Raw genomic sequence first — 20,745 nt, 5'->3', positions numbered from 1 at the left:
CACCCTTCATCTCTGCCCTTCGAGAGTAAAATTATTTTTAATTAAACTACTGTCTCAGTGCTACTTATTTTTGCCAGTCTCACTTGATTATTTAATTGATTGCACGAGTTGTGCAATACTCCTAAATCGCCCATCTGCTGGAAACGGGCTGTGAGCTGATGGCAATTTGGCATGAGTATGACAGAAACTGTATTGAATCTACCATAACAATTCCGTGCTTATGTTTCTACCATAAAAGCCATTCGTTTAGTACAAAAATAAATGTCTACATTGAATTTGAGGACATTCTTATTAGAGAAGTTTTGAACTTGGTACATCCAATCAGTCAGCCAAAAGACGTCATTTTTTTATTGGAGAAGATATGAACTCGGTACCATTTAGAGGCTTACAACATGAGCTTTGCCATGTCTTACCTTTATTTCCTTAATAAACAAATGAAACGCTTACAGAATTTAAGCAAAAAGCTTGGAAAGTTTTATTGAAGCTAAACAATGCAGTTGTTGCCAGGTGGTTATTTTAAGGTAATTATTTATATCATATTTGGCATCCCAAAGTCCTTTGCTTACACACCATTAATCTGTTCTGCGAAGTGTCCAACTCTAGGGGTTGGAGATAATAAGAGATTATATAACACAAATTACCAAGATAATACTGCCATTTCTGTCCATCTATAGAAACTGGAGATTAAGAAATAAATTATACAAAATGAACTTACAGTTTACATCACAACGCATAAGAAGAATTATGCTGTGCCATTTAAGCAATTCTTTTCTAATCACTGATATATTAGTTTGCCATTCCTGTAGTAATATATTAATACATCGTTGCCAGAAATACAATAATTATGCTAGTAAGATAGCATCTTCCTTTGAATTTGGGTCCAAGGCATATAGCATAGCCCCTGCTGCTCCAGCATGCCCCTCATGCCTCAAGAATATTGCCTGAATGTAATCTGTCTGTCAGTTGCTTTCAATTAAACTTTATATGTTTTTTCAATAACATAAGCAGAAAAACAAATAAATAATGGTTCAAATAGAGCATATAGAAAATGAGGTTTTCGTGATGAGGATTAAAACGGAAAAAATTGTACCAAGAAAAATGAAAAACCAAAAAATGGAGCACCTATTGAAAACTAAGGCACAAAACATATTATTTGAAACATTGAAAGACATTATACTATATCATAAATTAATTTTCTCCTTGCCACACAAATGGTTTTTGAATCTGCTAATTATTAAATCATGAAGATCTAAAATGGCCTTAAGGAATAAAGATTGGCCGTGGCAACTAGTTGAAAATGGTTCTAGTATGTTATTTTCCCTAATTATTTAACTTCAAAAAAAAAAAATGGAATATAAAAATAATGATCATATCAAATTCGTCCAACACGCTGGATAGTATGTCTTTGCTTCTTATTGCACACTCTTTGAACTCAATTCAATTGTCTTTAGGTTCTGTTGGTCTTCTTTTCTGTACTAACCACTAATGCTAAGGTTCTTGCCAAGATGCAAATAAGGTGACCAGTTTATCAAACAGTACAGGTTAAATGGTACAGCATAAGATAAAACTTGGTTATCCCTATATATATTTTGCGTTAGTTGCTTACAACACCATTAACCCAGTAACATACATTATGTAATAGTCCTCTAGTAGCGGTTTTAGCTGCTATAGGATCACAATAGACTTTATATAAATTTATAAAAATCGACTGGGCATAATGCTACCATAAATAAATTCAAAAAAAAAAGATTTAAGATATATTTTTCTTGATATATATTGAATGTGGGTGATTCTCAACTGGTGCCTGATCTTGCAACATAAAGTCTAAGTGGAAACATAATGACACAACAGACTTCGACTTTCAAATGAGTTTGATTACATTGTTCTATCTTGCTAGTGACTAAACCCTGAAATGCCCTTATCCAATAATGCACTCTCTACTTATAAATTTATAAAGCATAAACTATTTCAAAGCTTCACATGATAGTTTTGAGAGATCTTCACACATCATACATGCAACGCCTCTCTGAATTGCAGTTATCTCAGTATGTTTTGGCCTTGTTTCTGCTAAGTTCTATGTCATTATATTTTCTGGAAATTATTAACTTATATTAAAGACAGTCTCCTATTTTTGAATATCCCAGTACTGGTACCAATATCAAGCATCTCCAAGTACCTATCTCCTGGTGACTATGGGGAAAACCTACTTATATTATATCAGATCAATTATAATAATGTAAGCTTACACATAGTTATTGCAACAAATGGGAAAATACTACTAAATCTGCAAATGTATCGACATGCATGGCTGGGCTCTAATAGGGTTCCTTGGGATAACTTTTCAGTTCACATTTTTTTGTGCTGAGAATAACACCCATTGCATTGTCCACAATTTTGACTATATCCATCAGATCATCCATTACCAAAACAAGTTTTGACTATAGATTTATCAGTCTTGAATGAAAAAACTGAAACTAAACCTCACCAACTCAATAAATCCTTTTGATGGATAGAGTGAAACCAAACCCGTGTGGACTAAATTTTCTAGGACATTAGAGTTGGTTACAATAGAATGGGGACATTTAACACTTCGTAAATTCAAACAGATTTGACTCAAATGAAGACAACTGAAAAGATAATTTCAAATGAATGAATAAATGATTCATTCTGCAAGGACAGTTCTTGCATGATGAAAACATAACCTCTACACAAAAATACAATTATAGAAATAATAGGATCATAGGTTAACTTATTGCAAATAGCCAAACCTTGGAACATTACAATCTAACGCTTATTGTCATAGCATTCAAAAATATGCTTTAAGTATTCACTTATTTATGTCTATGATGTAAATTATTTTTGTTTCTATTCCAAGAAAGGAACACAAAATCTAGGACAGCAACAAAAAGAATCTAAATTAATCTTTTATTAAAGTAGTTTCTTTTATCTCACCTTAATCAGGCCTTTGGACCAAAATTTCATGGCAACTGATAATAGCTTTGTTGCTACCTGCCAATAAATATGTACCATTGAGTTCATTGGCAAGAGACATGCTTTAAAAATCAGAAATTCTTAGAAAGTATAGAAGGGTAGCTTACTCTATTGCCACGTAAAAAACTGCTTGTAAACAAAACATTCTCAACACCTGATGCACGAGCATGCAACATTGCAATTGAGCCAATGTTATTCGTTATCATTAGCAAAACTGCTTTTGCCAGATGCTCAGGTGTCTTCATTGCTGCATCCCTTTTAGCTGGCTCAACTAGCTACATAACAGAAAATAAAATAGCGCAGATTAAAAACATAGATCATAAGGTTCACTAAGTGAGATTGCTAGTTAATGATAATCACAAGAATCTGAAATTTCCCTGCCATGATGCTGTAACATCCTTGACTAATTACTGCATTAAAAAACAGATAACATTTGAAATATCTCTATACATGTCAAATTAATTAAAGAAATTTTGTGAAAAAAATTAAAAATTCAACTTCCACTCCTCACATCTCTTCAGCCAGCTGTAGCAAAGCGATATACTTTTTATCAAACGTCAAAGAAAATGAAAAAAAAATTATTACACCAATGCCATTTATCACAGTTATTGAGCCTGAGAAAAAAAAAAACAAGTTTTGAAAGTACATGGTTCATAGAAAAGGTGGTAAAGTTGACTGCCAAATGTCATAGTCATGATTTTTACCTCCTCAAATCATAGCCAAATTGTAAAGAAACCACCTAAATTTTTCTTTAAATATAAGCAGGTTCGAATGCTGACCAAGAGTTCCAAATTCTATCATGAGCCATTCTCATCTTATCCGTTCATATGATAGAACATATTAACACCTCCAAGAAGCCCAAACTACTTAGTGTAAAAAGATTACATCAATCGGGCATATCCTATCCTTTTTAAGTCCCAAGTACTAGAGAAATCGACGAATCATTGAATACAGAATAAATAAAGCTTCCCAGTTCCTATTATTATTCTCTCTTTGTATTCCTCTAGAGTGTTATGTCAAGGAAATCTAATAGATCCTACTTTTACATGTTTATTCCAAACATGAAAGAAACAATGTCAATCTCCATGAATGACTGATGTAGGTCAGTGATACTGGAGAGTAAAGAAAGAAAATGGAATCTTTTTAAACAAGAAAGCATCTAGGACTAAAACAGCAAAAAACGTATACCCTAGACAAGTCAACAGAGACAAACTTATATTCTCCTATTTTAACAAGGTACTGATCTTGTGTAATTCTATACCTGTGAATATTATTTTCTCTTATAAAAAACAGAGACATAGATATAGACAAATATTGTAAAACAGAGTAAAACAAAATAAGGGCCAATACTGCGTCTGCCGATGCCCTATGGGAAGGAGATCCTGAACAAATCTGTTGAAAAAGTGTGAAATTTAAACCAAAAAGTGAAAAGTATTTTAAAATGATTCCTAGTTTTTCAGACAGTAGACTCCAGCACAGATAAGCCAAGAGCCTTCAAAAAATTGTTTGAAAGCATATGTGAATTATTCCTGCTCATTTCAGAGACTGCAGGGTCATTGCTGAGATACAAGATTTTTGAGGTGAATATGGTGAAAGCCAACACTTCTCAAGAGTTGGTCAAGATCTGACAGCCAAGGTCTAAAAGCCTTGATGCATTAGTAAATCAGAAATTTTGGAAATAAAAGAACTATATATACAGTATAACTATTAAGCATTTCAAAAATCTAGTTGAAGAATTTGCTTATGAAAATACCTAGAAGAGAATTGTAGAGATTTGCCAAAAGAATATTTAGAAATTTAATTCAGGATTGCTTTTTAGAATGGAAAAAATGGCAACTATTAGAAAAAAATTTATCGCCATCTAATGGTGCTTAAGATATACAATCTTTTCCCATTAAATATTTCAGCAAACAACTGAAATTTGAAATAGGTGAAATCAATCATTACCAAGGTCAAGCTAGACAGTGAGGAGTAATATATATAGGTGAAAAAGGTATAGGTAACTTTTTTGGTCACCAATAAGAAACATTACTCTGGCATGTGTGACCCTCTTGTGCAAGCCCATAAGAAGATTTCTTTTTTGTTACCTTATATATTGTTTAAGAAGATGTATCTATCCAACCCTGTTCAAAAGATAAAAGAGTGCCTCTTCTATGATATATACAAGTCTTTGCCATAGAGCTTGCCTAGGTTGCATGCCTAATAAAGCATGGACATGAAATACAACTGCAAAATACATATTTAGCATTCTTCTAAGATTGTATGTCTTTCAAAGCCTTCATGATCTATGGACTACATTTCAACAATCCTGCTTACTGGATAGTACATATTATGATAGGATTCAGAGCCTAGGCACACTTTTTCAAGATCATGTAGATAGCTAGTACTAAAAGCTACCTTTTACCAGAATTCTTAGAAAATGATGAACTGCAGAGTGAATAATTTTTACATGAAATCATTCACAGGGCCTACTAATGAACATATTGGAGAAAGGGCTTATGTAGGTTGCCGGTATCAAATGTTTCTTATAACAAACATTACATCTATATGGCTCAAAAACTTCCCAGATTTACTCGATTTATTTCCTTTCTATACAAAAAAAGGAATTGCATTTGCAATTGTGCAAAGTTAACCCTATAACACATATCACACCCTGTCCAAGTAATCAAATGTTTTTGTGATGTTATGCCATAAGAATAAAAAAAAGTCTGTTTAGTTCTAGGCTACCAGAATATTTCTATTTTAATTTTTTTTTTCATTGAATTGTAGGGCTGCTAAATTGAATGTCAGAATCCAAATCAAAATCTATCTTTGGTTACAATAAATGATTCATGATAGTAAAGATCTTTATATTGTTTGAAGCTCAAACCATAGTTCAAAAACTTGAACTTGGTTAAAAGTTAAAATCTAGCAGCCCAAAATTTGATGCAAAATTGGAGAAGTAAAAAATTTGGCACATTATAAACTAATACTAAATGGTAAATAAATAAAATATACAACATGTGAGAAGCACAAATAACAAACTTAGAGATCACGTAAATTTATTTTTATCATATCAGCATTACATTGACTCGGGATTGATCAGGTCTCAGCGAACCCAAAGTGTAAATGAAATTCAATTACTTGGTTTTTAATCAGGAAGAAAATGTTTGTCTTGTTATTTCAAGCCAAATTTAGGTAATTTCACATCTGGTGTATGTCATTTTTCAGGAATTTATCACTTTTAACCAACCATTAATAAATCCTCTGATAATGAATTCAGCTGTTGAGATTTGAATTGCTGAAGACAAAAATGATGAGAAACAAGTGGTTTATAGAGGGTTTTTGATTGTTTCTATAGTTGCTTAGTTCTATTGGGCTTGTTGAATCCAAGGAAATTGTTGTGAGGTTTTCACACCATTGCCCCAAAATTTTGGGGACCTTCTTTTTCTTCAATTGCCTTAGCATTTTTCGGTCCAAAGGTTTCAAATTTGAAGATTTCATGGCTTGGACACTTTCGGGCCAGTGGGAGAGACTTAGCTTATTTTCACCCGGTTTTTTTTTTTTTAACTTGATTTTTCCAGAGCCACCAATTTCATCCTTAGGCTAAACAAATTTTAAAAAACAACACTTGGTAGGATAAAATTGTAAATTTTGTCCTTAGACATTTTCTTTTGAAAATTTGGATATAATTGTGTAAATTTGGATAATTTTCAAAAATGAAAATTTTGTTAAATTTGGTCTTTTGGAAAATCTTGATTATTTTTAGTGAAAGAGACTAATTTTTGTGATGGTGAAATAAAATTGCAAAATCGATTTTAGGCTCTAGAGAAATAATTTTATTTGTGTTAAAAACCTAAAAAAATTTGCATAGCAAAATCGATTTGGGTAAAAATTGCAAAAATTGGCTTTAATAGATTAAAATTGCCTTGAAAACTTTTTGCCTTTAATGAAATTGGTAATTTAATATTGAAAAATGGCTTTTGGTTAGCCAAAACCCAATTTTAATGACGTATTAATTACTAAATCCTCATTAAATAGAAATATTTAACATCTCCAAGGCACCATTTAATTTCTTTTTGCAATTTAGAACAAATTGACAATTTTAAAAGTTAATTTTCATCATGGCAAAATTAATTTTGGTTAAGTATTTAATTGTGGGCCATAATTTTGCATTAATTATTTGTTTTTCTTTCTCCCAGGGTCCAAGAAGAAAGTTGGGATAAAAGGATGCCTCTCCCATTTCTTCCTCACTTCTCACTTCTCTTTCTCAAGGTGTTGGTGATTTTGCAAGAACAGATCTGCACTCTTCTTGCTTGGCAAAATTTGTGGAGGCCGAATTTTGTGGAAGGCAAAATTTGTGGGAGATAAAATTATGATTTTTGCAAGAGGCTCCGATTTTTGCCCTGGGTTGGGTAATTTTATTTGGAGGTGAATTGCATGATAAATTTTTTATTTGCAAGGGATTTGAAGTTCTTAAGGTTAAGTCCTAATTTCGAAAAGTCGCTGTAAGATTATTGGTTAAGGTGAGTTTTCATCATCTAGAGTTGCAAGGGGTCCTTAAGCTGACATCCTTCTTTCCTTCTAGTCTAAGGATTGCTCCTCTTGATTCTTCTTGCCTTCTGGTCCACCACTCTACCATCTCGTAATAGGGTGACGAGCAAACACTAAGAAAGACAAAGAGGATATGATGCCCAAAACTCCATTTTTTTCAAAAATGAAAAGAATAACCGACACCAATATCGGTACAGTGGACATGATACGGATGAAGGACAAACTAAAGGAAGGACAATCCCCCTTGGCTATAGGTAGAGGTAATTTTAAATCATTGAGAGTTGCTAGGGGTCCTTAAGATGACATCCATCTTTCGCTCTAGTCTAAGGATTGCTCCTCTTGGTTCTTCTTGCCTTCTGGTCCACCACTCTACCATCTCGTAATAGGGCGACGAGCACGGAGGATGGTAGTGCAAGTAAGAATTCCAAGCGGGCAAACATTGAGAAAGACAAAGAGGATATGATGCCCAAAACACCCTTCTTCTCGAAAATGAGGCGAATAACCAATACCAATGGCGGTACCATAAAAAGATATACAAAAGGCAGTTACACATCACAGCCCAAGCGTCAACACTTCTATTTCAACCATGATGAGCGACGTTGAGGTGGCACTTGATTTTGAGGATATCAGAGAAGAGGATGTCAACGAGACAGATTTTGGATCAAGATTGGATGAGTTGGGAAAGATTGCTATCAAGAAAAAGCATTTGGGCACCCTTTCCTCTCTTAGTGCTTTTATTGGATTTGCGAAGGAATATGAGAAGGACCATGAAAGGATACTACAAGCAGCAAGCAGCATGACGAAGTCAACGGAACTCAAGGCGAAGCACACACCTTGTCCTCCTATGGAAGACGTTAATGAAAGACTCGCTAAGTTCATTGCCTTAGCTAAGAAAATGAAAGAAAACGGAAGATTTATATTAGAAGATCATTTGATGTAAGCCCAAGTGGCAATTTCCCTTTCTTCTAGAATAGGACAAGTGTTTATTTCTTATTGGCCCCCATTTTGGTGCCTTCTCATTGGTTGCCACTTTTTGCACTTTTTTCATTGGTCCATTGATGAGGTGGTAGCTTCTCGTTGGCTGATGGGGTGGCAACCTTAATTAGGGTTTTTAGGATCCAATCTAGATCGTTGATCTTGTTTTGATCTCCACCATTCATTGTATTTTTGGCCCCTATAAAAGGCCATTTTCTCTCATTTGTAAAGGGTTGGAGAAATTGTTGCGAAGATAATACCAAAATTGCTCTCTTTTTCATTGTTGCAATTTGCATGTTGATTAAGAACATTGGGTATTATTGCATGTTTTCTATTGCCACTTAGATTTTCTTTCGAGTTGTTAAAGTTGGTTTCATTTCAAGTTGCTAAGTAGGAGTGAAGTAGATGGATAGTTGTATGGTAGCATTGGTAAATGTTTGATAGGGATCAATGCTAGACCACTAGCATCCTAGTGGCTGGTTGAGAAGCTTTGTGTGGTAAGCTAGTTTATTATTCCTTTGAATCATTGCACCTGTAGAAGTGAGGCCGCTGGTCAGCTCTCATTAGGTTCAATCCCCATCCATTTGCTAACCTTCCATTCATAGGAGTAGGAGTAGAATAGTGAGTAGCTGGGTAGTCGAAGCTTAGAGAAGCAAGTTAGAGAAGTAAGTTAAGTGATAGAACTCATCCATTCACCTTCCACAACCATCGCTTTCCCATCAACATCATCACTGGCAGACACATCCTCCATCACCACTATCATCAACATTATCTGCCTCCGCACATTTCACAAACCGAGTCACCATCACCTTCATTCCACCAAAATCCAAGTCATCCTTGAATGAATAATGTAAGGCCACCTACGTGATTACCAACAAATCACATCGATTAAACTGAGCGAGTATCCAACAGTGTAAGGAACATTGGAGCTATTGCCTATGTCTTCATGAGTAATAACTTTTCAAGAGAGGAATTGTATGTTTGATACTTCGTATCAAATGTTCAATTGCTAATATGTTATGTAAGTGATACAAAACTCGCATCAACATTATCTAGCGCTAGAAGGAGGGCTGAATGATTTTCATTCTTGGATCAACTTGGAAATTCAAAGTAGAGATTGACGAGGAATGAGCTTTCAAAGCTAGATTTGAGATGAGGGATCTCTTTTAAAATCAAAAAATTCAAAAAAAAGAAGAAAGGTTTCTCAATGGATAGGTGAGTGAACGTTCATCCCATTTTGGCTGATTTGAACAAAAGGTTACATCCATTGAATTTTTCTCAACTTGCAGCATCAAGGAAATGTAGGATACATGGGACTACGGATCATGGAGAGATGGATTGTTTGGTGTTTCTCTTAAGAGTGGACATGGCATTACGAGGAAAATTTTCTTTTTCACAAATACATGAGCCTGTGGTCTTTGTCCATTCAGAGGAAGATTTTCTTGTTTTCAAAGAAGATATCATTAGGGAACCAAGGAACATATGTGGAAAACGTTATTGGTGCCTTGCACATAGTCTCATATATTCAGAGTCTACTTGCCCATCTTGCCAAGACACCATTGACTTGGTCAAGTTTCAATTGGGTCGGTATGAGGAAATATCAGTAGTGGGTGGTAAACATTTCTTTCAGCTTCGAAGTTGGACACCAAAGAATGAAGAGGGTGAGATATATCAAAATGATATGGTTGATTCTAATGACCAAGATAACCAAGTGGATGAACCTTCCCACATTATATCACGAGGTGGAGAGGTTGACAAGAAAATCGAGGGTGAAGGCATGTTTGAGAGCTTCAAGAACTTTATGACTACAATTGTACAACAGGGAATGGAGTCGGGTAACCGAATATCAGTAGAGAACTTATTATTACCTAATTAGTGCAGAATTCACAATGCAATCCACTTGGAGTTATCTTGCTCATGTACATTGGCCTTAGAACAAGTAGAAAAGAGAATCCCAGGGGCTCTAAAATGAGAAGATCAACATGGTAGACAGAAGGTTGAGATTCAACAAGTTGATGAAGCAAAACATCAACAGAAATCTTGGCAGAGACTTGCTCAATAACTCACATAATACTTTTGAGTTTCTGCAGCAGTCTCACCTTGTGAGTATTTGCGGACTTTTAAAACAATAGTTTAAACATGGTTCAGATTTAAGTTCATTAAATCATTATTAACAATGTGGTACTTGTAGAATTGATGAAAAATGATTGAATCATTTCCCAGTTTACTTAATCTCATTTAATATCATTTGCTCCAATCCTTGAGAAGCAAAAACATATAAAAAAAGAAAGCCACTGATATACCTGCATGAATGGGAGAGTAAAAGGGGTCAGGCAAAGGGAGAAGTGAAATAAGCTTGCCATTTTGGTTTCTGCCAGAGAGGGAGAGGAAAAGAGAAGAGAGACAAACCTTCCCAAATGAGCTTGCCACTGTGGTTGCTGCCAGACCCATCTCCATGTAGTCACCACCTAGATATTTATACCACATACATTTAAAATTGTCAAAAATATACACTTTACAAGTAATTTATTCATTTCGCCCAATATATATAAATCTAATTACATACTTTAGGATACCTTGTAAATTGCAAATTTAGGAAAGGGGACACATGGAGTAAATAATATATTGATAAGTAGGAGATAATTTCCACAGCTAGTCAAACTGTGATATTGCTATCAGGATTTAACTGTGTGATTTTGCAACACTTGGTGAAGGTTTTGCAAATGGGGTTGAAAGCTTTGGGTTTAACCATGGAGGAAACTCCATAGTTAAGCATGCTAAGGCTGGAGTAGTACTGGGATGGGTGAGCTCCCGGGAAGTCTCAGTGCTTCACCCCTGTGAACATCACCTAGAGCCAATGAGTGCTAAGTGTTCCATTTATTCTCATGAGAGATGGATTCATGTTGAATCACTACTCATGAAACATGGGTCAATGAATTTGACTCTAAGATCACACAGTTAAATCTTGATAGCAATATCACGTATAATATATTATTATACTAATCCTAGACAAAGAAGCATAAAGGAATATCCAACTAACCATATATATCTCCCACAAGCATATCAATTTGTGTCGAGTCTCCTCTTACAACTAGATTAACAGCTTCTTCGAAGCTGCAAATAAAGGTAAGATTCAATTTATTAAAAGAATTCCCAGATTTCTAACTATGATAATTTAAGGAAAATTAATAATTATCATAAACAAATTTAGATAGAGCAAACATCCCAAACTCAACTGTATAGAAATGAGAAACAAATGCAAAATTCAGTGTTTGGGCCTATAAGTCAATAACCAAAAACCTTAAATCATATGTTGAAAAGTTCAATTCCATCTGGCTGGTGCCAATATTGTTATGCTAAACCAAAAAATAAAGAATCTTATAAGAGTGAGATGGAAGTCAAATACGATTGAACTATAGCATAAAGCAGATCACAATTCCTTTGAATTCTTGATGGCAAGTTTAGTCAAGACAATGTATAGACTCAAAACCTTTAGCAAAAGTTCATGGTCAAAGGTCAAACCTCAATGATTTTGGTGTTCTTTTTTCTTTTTGTAGAGGATTCAACACTATTTGAAAAATACAATGACACAACATTATTGATACTTAGTTCCACTAGCTAGAATTGCATTTTGGTGACTATAGTTGCAATTATTTAAAACAAATCACTCAGTCATGTGCATGCACATCCTATACAATTTATGCTGTGAATAGCCTCAAAAAATATTTGGTACACTAACCTTTGTAATTTATAAAGCTTGCATAAGTAGATCCTTAAAAAACCTTCTAAAACTATTTTTCAATGTGTATTCTAACTTAGACAAATCCATATGCTATCCTGTAATGAGCTGAGAAAAACCCATACATAAAAATCTACTATTAATGTCCAACACAAACAATAACGACCAATTTTTTGTTAGCATGAATGCTGATGATACTACATTGGGGGAGTATCCTGAGCATTCTAGAGTATTGATATGTTGCATTCATGACTGTGTTTGTCATTGATGTCAACATAACATTGTCTCTATAAAGATTGACTGAGTAACAGACATAGATCTTGATGGTATAGACAATGGTTTGATTGTCTAGTCATGCGTAGTTATGGACATGTTCAGCACAATGTCCTGATGACATGGTTAAGTGTGTAGAGTCTAAGTCAAATACATAAGAAATTTGTACTTGATTTACAAAGAGCAATTCAGATAGAGAGTATTGGGAAAGCAGTTCTTGATGATTGTTGGCTATCTTACATTTGGGATGTAATGAAGAGATGCGTAGTCAGGTAGTGACAGAGGGTAGTCAGATGATGATGTCAACGGGTGCGTAAGCCGTAGTATTGCGAGTGTGAAGTTTTGTATAAACTGTGAGCCAACAATGCTATTGTAATTGTAATTAATTAATTATCTTATTTTAATTAATTGGGAAAGCCTCAAGGCCGACTCAAGGAATTATTATGAAGATATGGTATAAAGGAAAGATGTTTTCCTTGATTGTATGTGTATGTGTATTATGATCGTTGTTGAAGTGCAAATTGTGAAAAGGAGTAGAGTGCTTACTGAATGTGTGTAAGCGATCCAAAGGATTATTGGATGCGAGATTTGAGATCTGGTTACAAGATCTGAAGGAGCAGAAGTCTGATTGATAGGATAGAGATAGAGGAACAAAGTAAAATTCAGTTCTATAATTCTTCAAGGAATAATATAGAGATCATTTGGACAGTGGGTTCATTGGTCTTGCCCTTGAAGCTGTTTGGGCAGTGGATTCAGCTGTTTTCCACAACTCCTAACAAGGTTGGAATCTCCTAACAAGGATTCAAAGTCTCCTAGCAGGGACTCATATGTACTAAATGTTGTAACAGACTCCTAATAGGGTCTATCCTCTCAGAAGAAATATTTATAGTAGAACATCATTTTGTGGGTACCATCCCCACTGGGGTTTTCCCTCTGATCAAGGGTTTCCCTAGTTGACATATCTGGTGTTATTGTGTATGAGTATCTTATTGTGGTTTCAGTTTATATTGCTCATATGGTTAAGATTGTTTAAGGTTGTTAATTGTAATATTAGTTGGATAACTGATTCACTCCCCCCACCCCCCTGTTATATCAGTGGACTATATATTCTAACAATTGGTATCAAAACCTCAAGTCCTTGAAGAATAAGCTTAATAGCTTTGAGAGATTAATGGTGAATATGTTTAGGAAGGATAGTGCAAAATTCGATGGGGCCAACTATGATAGTTGGAAGGAGAAGATGAAGTCTCATCTGTTGTGAATGGTTCTGGGATATTGGATCTTGACAAAAAGTTAGAAGACAATCATTGAAGAAGAAAAGCTTGAAGGATGCAATGAAGAAGAGAGAGATCTATTCATGTGTAACATGAGAGCAAGAGAAGCCCTACCGATAGCTCTTCTAGGGAATGAAAATACAGTTAGGTAAAGTCACTAGTAACATCTCATGAAATTTGGAAAGCATTAGAATCTACTTTTGAAGGTGATGATCATGCAAAAATAATGAGATTACAAAATTGGATATGTGCATTTCAAGATGCCAGAATGATGGAAGATGAATCTGTAAGAAGTTATATTGGTAAAATATCAGAAATGGTTGCAGGAATTCGGTCTCATGGTGGAACCAAGGAAGATGATGAAGTCATATGGAAGATCTTGAAAAGTTTAACACCACCATTCAAACCAATAGCTTAGATGATACAACTAGTAATGCCCTGCACTAAGGATTTCACAAAGGAAACATTGCTTGGAAGATTAGAATTAGCAGAAGCAAATCTGAGACAGTCTGGAGAACTTGCAAGAGTTGAAACAACTTTTAGTGCCTTAAAAATTCGATGTAATTTGACAAGGAGTGCAAGCACTTGTGGAGATTTTGCTGGTAGCAACAAAGTTGATGAAGACTAGAAGATTGGGGAAGGAATAGCAACATAGCCCTTTTGGTGAGAAAAAAAAAAGATGGTAAGAAAATCTTTAAATGTTGGACTCGTAATGAATTTGGTCATTATGCATCCAAATGTCCTAAAAGAGAGAAGTACAAGGGAAAGTTTAACCCTAAAAGAGATAGATATAGAAATTGTTTGTATGTAAATGAAGATAAAAAATCTGATGAGAAAGGTCAAAGCGAAAGTGATGATGAATTAGGATTTGTGTCTATCAAGGAAGATGATCTTGATAGAGAAATTAGAGAAGAAAGAGCTCTAGTTACCCAAGTGGAAAAGAAGTCTGATTGGATAATTGATAGTGGTTGTTCACATCACATGACTGGTGATATGAATAAGTTTGTCAAGTTTAAGAATGATAATAGAGGTATTGTTAGAGTTGGTAACAATGCAGCCTGTCATATAATAGGAATTGAATCCATTACTCTTAATCGTAAAACTAACACTGATGATATCTATTTTATTGATGGATTGAAGCATAACTTTTTGAGTGTTGGATAGTTGGTAGACAAGGGTTATCAATTGCAGTTCACTGAGAAGACTTGCACTCTCAAAGATAGAGATGGTAAGATGATTGGAATTGACACTAGATCTAGAGGTAATGTATTTTAGTTGAATCCTTCTGAGATGACATGTTTGGTAGCTAAAATGGACAATGGTTGGTTGTGGCATAGAAGACAACAATTGGTTGTAGCATAGAAGATTATGTTACAAACTTTGATAATATTGTGAAGTTTAGTAGCACTTTTGCAGTTAGAGACTTGCCTAAGATTGGTAAGCCTACCAATGTTGTGTGTAAGGAATGTATTTTGACTAAGCAGAAGAAAGTATCATTCCCTAGCAAGAAGTTCACTACCACAGAGAAGCTAGAGATTGTTCACACAGATCGGAGTGGTCCTTCTAGAACAAGAGGATTCTATAGTGAAAGGTATTTTATGATTTTTGTTGATGATTTCACTAGAATGATGTGGGTAGCATTTCTTAAAGATAAGTATGAAGCTTTTGAGAAGTTTAAGATAGTTAAAAATAGAGTTGAGAATGAATCTAGTGTTAAGATTAAGTGTTTGAGCTCTAACAAAAGAGGAGAATTCACCTTTAGAGAATTTAACATATTTTGTAAAGAAAATGGAATCAAATGACAACTATCTGCACCTAGAACACCTGAGCAAAATGGGATTGCTGAGAGAAGAAATAAGTCTATAGCAGAAGCAACTAAAGTGATGTTATTTGGGAATGATGTTTCTAAGACACTCTGGAGAGAAGTAATATATACTCTTAACATAGTACTAATCAGAAAAGGTATGGACAAGACACCTTATGAACTATGGTTTGGACATTTACAATTAGTCAAGTATTTCAGGATATTTTGGAGCAAATGTTTTATTAAGAGAGACGATGATAATGGTAAGTTTGATCCAAGAAGCGATGAAAGTATCTTTCTTGGCTATTCATTGAAAAGTAAGGCTTATAGATGTTTCAACTATAGAACTAAGACAATAGTTGAATGCGCAAATGTAAGGATTGGTGAGAAGTTTGGAACTAAAGAAAAGATGGTAGATTATATTTAGATGAATAAGAGAATAACTCTAGAATTGTTAGACAGAATGCTGAAGTTTTGTTTAAAATTAAGACTAACAATGACTTGCAAAATGATGTGCTAACTTTTGAGCATTGAGGAGAATAGAGTTCTGAACCTAGAGAAGAGATAAAAGTTGAGATGTCAACTCCTACCCATAACAGGAATTTGACAAGGAATCACCCTCCTGAGAAGATAATCGGAAGTAAAGACAAAGGTGTAATGACAAGGAACAAAGTAAATGAGGAGATATGTTTGATATGTCAAGTTGAACCCAAGTGCATAGATGAAGTAGTCCAAGATAATCATTGGATCCAAGCAATGGAGGAAGAATTGGATCAGATAGTAAAGAATGATATATGGGAGTTAATTCCTAGACCAAAAGACAAGAATATGATAGGAACAAAATACGTTTTCAGGAATAAGATGAATGAGCAAGGAGAAGTTGTGAGAAACAAGGTTAGACTTGTTTGTAAAGGTTATTCATAGCAAGAAGGCATTGATTATGAGAAAACATATGCACCTGTAGTAAGAATGGAAGCAGTATGGATGTTCTTGGCTTATGTAGCAAACAAGAAATTCAAGGTTTATTAGATGGATGTTAAATCAACCTTTTGAATAGACAACTAGAAGAAGAGGTTTATATTGAGCAGCCTAAAGGTTTTCCTTAATCAGAAGACAAAGACATGGTATGCAAATTAAAGAAAGCTCTTTATGGTCTGAAGCAAGCACCAAGAACTTGGCATGTGAGGTGGGATAGTTACTTGGCAAAGCTTGGATTTGCTAAAGGTACGACAAACAGTAACTTGTATCTGAAAGAAATTGAAAATGGATTGCTAATTATTGTAATACTTGTTGATGATATCATTTTTGGAGGTAATGATGAAGCTAGTGATAAATTTGCTGAAGAGATGAAGAATGAATTTGAAATGAGCATGATAGGAGAAATGAAGTTTTTCCTAGGTTTGCAGATTGTGTAGAATAATGATGGTATATTCATTTCACAAGCTAAGTACTTAAAAGATTTGTTGAAAAGGTTTGATTTGGAAAGTTGTACACCTGTGGGAACACCTATGATAATTGGTCACAAGTTATCCAACAAAGATGAGACACCTGTAGTAGAGCAGAAGAAGTATAGATCCATGATTGGAGTTTTGCAGTATCTGATTCACACCAGACCAGATATAGCAAATGCAGTTGGGATTGTAGCTAAATTTCAAGCTATACCTAAGGAATATCATTTTCCAACAGTTAAGAGAATATTCAAATATCTAAAAGGGACATCTGATTGTGAAATTTGGTATGACAGATCGAGCGATTTCACTCTATGTGCATATACTGATGCTGATTGGGAAGGCAGTATGGATGACAGAAAAAACACCAGTGGTGGAGTATTCTTTCTTGGTTAAGCAAGAAGCAAGACTGTATTTCACAGAGTACTACTGAGGTAGAGTATGTTGCAATAGCAAATAATTGTAATCAAGTTATGTGGATGAAGAAAATGCTAAAGGATATCAAAATTGAGATTGAAGAATCTACTATCATTTAATGTGATAACACAAGTATAGTGAGTATGTCTAAGAATCTTGTATTTCATTTTGAGACTTAGCATATATCTATTAAGTATAAAAGGAGATTAGATTGGAGAGAGAGCAGTAGAAAATGAGGTTAGATTGGAGTATGTAAGTACTATAGATCAGATTGCAAATATCTTTACGAAGCCTTTTCCTAAAGATACATTTGAGTACTTGAGAGGGATGCTTGGGCTTATGCCCCTGGGCCCTGCCTACTTCTAAGTAGTTGATGTAGTGAGTGCATCAGTCTAGTTGTACAAAGCACTATTATTTGAAGGGACTAAATGATGATGCTTGTCATATGGGGGAGTATCTGGTATGTACTAAGTCATTGAGGACTCTTGGTCTTTAGTATTCGGTATTTGGTATAAAACAGTGTCTTTGGACACTCGAGATGGTTGATGACTTGGAGCAACTGGTTAACAATTGGTACATTGAGATTGAGACCTTTGACACTGATGTCAATGGGTGAGAGAATATGCATGAAAAACATCTCTATTGATGTCACTTTTGTACCACTATATAACATATAGTGGTTGAATACTTGATACGGGATATCAAACACTAGATCCCTATCTTGAAAAGTAAATACTGATGAAAACATGAGAAAAACTCCAATGTTCCTTACACTTGTGGATACTAACTCAATTATATTAATGTGATTTTCTGGTTAATCACGTAGGTGGCCTTATGTTGTTCATTTGAGGATAACTTGGACTTTTGGTGTGACGGTGATGATGTCTGGGTTTGGTAAAGTATATAGGTGCCAAATGATGTTGATGGTGATGGAGGGTGTGTTTGCCAATGATGCTTCTCCTAACTTCCTTCTTGATTGAACTCCAACTACTATACTACTTGCTGCTCTACTCCTACTCCTACGAATGGAAAGATTAGCAAATGGACGGGGACCGAATCTGCTGAAAGCTTACCAGTGGATCTACGTCCATAGATGTAATGATTCAAGGGAAAAAGACTAAATTACCACACAAGGCCTTCTAACAAGCCACTAGGATGCTAGTGGCCTAGTTTATAGATCCCTATCAAATATCCACTAACAGCACCATACAACTATCCATCTACTCGTACTCTTAACAACTTTCTTGAAATAAAATCTACTTTAACAACTTCAAAGGAATCTAACTATTGGAAGTAGAAACCATGCAATAACACCAAGTTTTCTTAATCACCATGCAAGTCACAACAATGATAAAGACAAGCAATTTTGGTATTATCTTAAGCAACAATTTTCTTCAACCCTTTACAAATGAGAGCAAATGGCCTTATATAGGGGCCAAAATTACAACCAATGGTAGAGATTAAGAGGCAAAATCAACGATCCAGATCGGATCCTAGAAACCCTAATTAGGGTAACCACCCCATCGACCAATGAAAAGACACCACCTCATCAATGGACCAATGAAAAAAAAGGAAAAGTGACAATTCAATGAAAAGGCACCAAAATTGTAGCCAATCAGAATCAGAGACCTATTCTACCCAAGAAGGAGAATTTGCCTCTTAGGCTTACATCAAATGATCCTCTAATATAATGATACCCTTTTCTTTCATCTTCTTAGCCAAAGCAATGAACTTGGTTAGCTTGTCATTGATTTCCTTCGTGGAAGGGCAAAGCGTGTGCTTCATCTTGAGCTTAGCTAAATTCACATGTTGCTTGCTGCTTGCAGTGTCTTTTTGTGATCCTTCTCATATTCTTTCACATATCCGATAAAGGCATTGATGGAGGCAAGAGTGCCCAAATGTTTCTTCTTGATGGCAACCTTCCCCAACTCATCCAATCTTGATCCAAATTCTCTCTCACTGACATTATCCTTGTTGATATTTTCAAAATGAAGTGCAACCCCAACACTGCTCATCATGGTTGAAATGAAAGTCTCAACACCTAGGCTGTGTTGTGCAATCTCGTTCTATAGCTCTTCAAGTATCCTCAATCTAATGGTCAAGGCAACAAACCAAGACTCCACCGTGCTCATTCCTTCTTCATCTACCAAATTGATTTTTTTCAAATATCTCTCTGGTAGCTCGCTAAATGCCTGTAGCCTGAGAATGGCTAAGTCCTTGATTGGAAGGAAATCCTTCCACTCCCCTTCAAATGCTCTGAATTTGTCTTTGATAGCCACTAATGACCTGAATGTCGAAATAAAGGAAGGCAAAAAATTTAGCCCATCTTGAATTATATCATGGATCCAATCCTTGACTTTGTACAGCTGGGCCGATATCTCTTCTGTGTTGCTCCCATTGTCTTGTGGAAGGGTTACTTGATGCAACTATTGGATAGGCTGGCACTCTCTCCAATACTTGTTTTCAACCTCCAACTTCACAATCCTCTCGCTTGCCTTCCTTAACCTTTTTGTAATTGAAACCATGTCTTCCTAGATCTCCTCAGATTCCATATCATCCATGATTCTTCCCAAGTTATGCTCAATTATCTCATACTCCTAAGCTACAATCTCATCCACTGCCTTGCTAACCTTTGGTATAGCGATCTGAACTTTTTGGTGACCCTCATCATCACTCTTGATTACCTTTGCCACCGTTTTTGCAATTTGTTTCTATTTCTTGCTATCACCCTTTTCCACTAACCCTTGGATATCTTCAACTATTCGGACAATCACCACCTCACCTCTAGGCATAAGAATTTGCCTTAACTATAGTGGTGTAGTGCATCTCTCCAAATCTGGATTCGGTTCGACTAGCAAAGCATCACCAACGACCTCGGGCGCCTGGCTTATTTCCTCAATATCAATTGGCCTATCCTCTTCTTCACTAGTGACTATCACATCATCTCCATGTTGGTTCTTTGAGAGAGGAGAGTTCTCAGTACTATCATTGTAACCATTTGATTTTGAATCAGAGCTTACCTCTACGGTGGCCCCTTGTCCACTTGTATTATCCTCTTGGCCTCTAGCCTCAATTATTCTCCCTTGATGGTGTTGCATTCTGTCTTTTTTCTAGAGGTTCCTGATGTTCTTTTTTTTTCTCAACCTCCAAACCTCTTTTCTTTCTCTTAACTACTCTTTGTTGTTGGCTACTGCCCTCATCTTTCTGTTTGATTGATTCTGCTAGACCTTCTTCCTCCAGTTTCATCTTCTCACAAGTAAGGTGTACCTTTTAACTTTGTAATCACCTTAA

The 20,745-nt window shown here is 35.3% G+C and overlaps 1 pseudogene across 1 annotated transcript in view; it reads right to left on the bottom strand.

Moving 5' to 3' along the window:
* Positions 1-637: 637 nt before the first annotated feature.
* The window catches only part of LOC149544722 (uncharacterized), a 56,372-nt pseudogene continuing 36,264 nt past the window's right edge, over positions 638-20,745 (bottom strand). The window contains exons 8-12 of the transcript XR_016355065.1: positions 11,540-11,613; positions 10,909-10,967; positions 3,099-3,266; positions 2,953-3,009; positions 638-941 (exon numbers count right to left, since the gene is read on the bottom strand). The product of XR_016355065.1 is annotated as an uncharacterized LOC149544722 (transcript). The remainder of the gene's footprint in view (positions 942-2,952; positions 3,010-3,098; positions 3,267-10,908; positions 10,968-11,539; positions 11,614-20,745) is intronic.

This window comes from Cupressus sempervirens, chromosome 8 (assembly GCF_028749045.1).
Source record: "Cupressus sempervirens isolate cs-2001-9-10 chromosome 8, ASM2874904v1, whole genome shotgun sequence".
NCBI lineage: Eukaryota > Viridiplantae > Streptophyta > Pinopsida > Cupressales > Cupressaceae > Cupressus > Cupressus sempervirens.
This window is presented reverse-complemented; position numbering and strand designations above follow the sequence as displayed.